The sequence below is a fragment of the Andrographis paniculata genome, unplaced genomic scaffold, assembly GCF_009805555.1.
Source record: "Andrographis paniculata isolate CXL003 unplaced genomic scaffold, ASM980555v1 Contig55END, whole genome shotgun sequence".
Lineage (NCBI taxonomy): Eukaryota > Viridiplantae > Streptophyta > Magnoliopsida > Lamiales > Acanthaceae > Andrographis > Andrographis paniculata.
The window spans coordinates 4,953,584-4,956,864 of NW_026137590.1; positions in this window are offsets into that span (position 1 = coordinate 4,953,584).

Below are 3,281 nucleotides of genomic sequence, written 5' to 3' on the forward strand. Positions count from 1 at the left end.
TGGAACAACGCTTTCATATTGAATTGAATATCAATTTTTTTTTTATTTTTTTATAAAAAACCACAAATAGACACTACCAAAAAAAGGTCTTTTTGTAACGGACAAATATTCGTAACTAAAACCCATTTTTCGTGCAAAATAGCTTTTTGTGTCGACTTTGTTACGGATTTTGACCGCTACGAAAAATCGCGGTACAAAAAGTCCGTGTTGCAACAAAATCCGTAACAAATATTTGGTGGTCAACTCTCAAAATAAGCACGTGTTAATTATATTTGTTACGTTTTTTAGTATGTAACAAAAACATCAATCATGGCTTTGAATCGACAAATATCCAGCACAAATAATGCGGAACAAAATTTGAATAATGTCAGAGAAATATTTGTTACGAAATATGTCTGAATCAACAAATGCGTTACAAATGTCTAATCTTGTCAGAAAACTTCTTGTTACAAGATTTGTCCGTAACAACAATACATTACAAAAGGACTGCCCCCTAACAAATAAGTTATTTGTTATAAAATTAGTCCGCAACAAAAAGCCATGACAAAAGTCAGGCAACCATACATTACCATTTGTACCAGCCACTGTCCGTAACTAAAAATACGCTACCAAGGACGTCCCTGTGTGGCATAGTAGTTTTGTCGCCATAAATAAATTTCATTTGTCTGTATTATTAATCTGTGAGACAAATAGTTTAAAACTTAATCTTATCACAATTGTTTCCAAATCCATGGTAATACTACACATGGTCATCAATACAATGATGTTCATAGTCCAGCCAAAAATAAAATATTAGTCGTCAACGGTGCTAACAAAACATCCCAAGAAAACACCAATCCGTACACCAACATAACAACCTACTAAATAACGATACGCAAAACCAAAAAACAATATGTAAATAGATAAATCTGATATCATACGGAAGTACGATCTTAAGGGCAACTCATAATTACAACTATGAATGACCCAACTCGTCGAGTGCAGAATCATGGAGGATGCAATCACGGGTTGCGAACCAACTGCAATGTGTTTTTAATAATATATAAGCATTTAATACAAAAATTGAAGTAATTTAATTTCCAAAGGAATAAATTAAATAAAAAAATGCGTACATCCTGGTAAATCTACTCGATATTATCTCCGTCGAATACATCACCGAGAATTTTCGCTCCAGCATTAGTTGGAAGGATAAGGCGGTCTCCGGGACTATTACAGCTGTAACATACACCTTAACAATGGCTAGGGTATCACCTATATAAATAGGTTAAATGAGCGCTAGTTACGATGAAGGTCTGCCTTTGTAAACATTATGGACGAATATAATAAAATAAAACTTACGATTTAGCTCGATCAAGGGACCCTATCTTAAATACAAGTATAGTAACATATAAAATCGAAAAGCACTAATAAAATAGGCTGACCCCTGAACATTATGGAAATAAAAAATCACATGGACCATAGGGGCCAAGTCCCTTTACACATATACTAATATTTATAAATCACCACGATTATAGATGGGCAATCCTTCAGTAAAAAAAAGGCTCAGGGAATAAAAAAACTTCCTGATTCATGTCTTGCAGCCAGATTTTTTTTCAAAATTTTTTGTAGTCCCGATGACTTCCCTCCTCACACTTGAATTGTTGTTCGCCCTCGAACAATTTGTAGTTTGAGAAGGCGCTGCAAGTAATTCAAAATATATTTTCAACAGCAAAAGATGAAATGTAGTAATATTATCTAAGAATTAAAGATATATGACTGCATTTAAACTCCCTTTTTGACTTCTTCGCGGCTCGGGAATATCCAAAACAACCTCTCCTCACACTTATTGCCAAATAAGTGTGAATCTAATTTCGAACAATTCTGAAAATTTCCAAATTGTTTGTGCAGATTGTTCCTTGCAAAACTTTTCACCGAATGCCCATCAATCAGCCCTTTGCAGACTGTTCGCGCCTCTAAATTATCGATTAATCCCAAAGTCACTTAACCGGCCGGTTCACTTGCAGCTGGGTGTTGCTTCGTTGCGGTCTCCTAAAAAAAATTTAGCACTGATCTGTTGCTGCTGCTTAAGGCGGGCTGCCGCTCACTTTCGTCACCGCTCAAAGAGGCCTAAGCTAAATGCTAATTACACATCAGCAATGAACAAAAACAAATTAATGTTAATCAAATCCTAACCCAGCAGCAACAAATTACTATGAATCAGTCTAAGCTAATGCAATCACCAAGTATGTATACAAACTCGACAACTAATTCCAATCTAACCCAAATCCAAATTCCAACATAATTTAATTCCAATCACAACTAAATCCTAAATTAAATATCAGAAGGAGCATAATTAACATAATTACAAGAGGTACAATCCATCCTATAACAGCCCCTGCAAAATTTCAGATTATTAGTATTATGTTCGAAATTAAGAAATTCGATGAAAATAGGCAAGAGAAGGTGAAATTGAATAATACAACCTTTCTTCCGATGTTTACCGGTGGATTCGTAGGCAGCTAGAATTGGAGCAAGTGGTGTGGTTGGCTTCATCGTTGTCGGTGGGAGAAAAGAGGTTACGGTAAAGAAATTGGGAGGATTTGCGGTAAAAGAATTAGGGCTTAACGAAATTGAAAGAAAATCGGGTGTGAAATTCAGATTTTTCTCAGAATTAGATGATGAGATGACGGAAGGAAGGAAGAGATGGAAGGCGTAAGTAGCTAGGGCATGGCGAAAATTTTAGGAAGAAAGTACTGGGTAAACGATGGAAAAGGGAGAACGATGAAAAAGGGAGAGAAATAATTTGGGGAAGAAAGAATATACAAATAAAAATCTTCTTACATGGAATTACCGACTATTGATTCGAAATCTGAAATCTCTCTAGCCCAAGACTATGATTTAGGAATTTTCTTAGTAGGCACCGTCGAACAAAATGAACTTTTGCCCAAAATAAAGAAGAATAAATTCATCGCTTCGCTTGCAGGAGGGGCTGGTCTGCGTCGCTTCGCTGCACTTGCCTGAAATTGGCTTCGCTTGCAGACCCGCTCACATCTCTGCTTCGCTTTGATTCTATTTCAAAATGAACTGATCCTCTGAATGACATTGGGTGAAGAAGAAAACAAAATTAATTAAAAAATATATATATAATAATAATTTCTAAAATATATATATATATAAATATATATATAAAATAATAAAATAAAATAATAAAATAAATATAATAATAAATATAATTTTGCCCTAAATTGGGTGAAGAAGACGTTAGGAGCGCTCAGGAACGACTTCCATTCTATAGCTTGAGA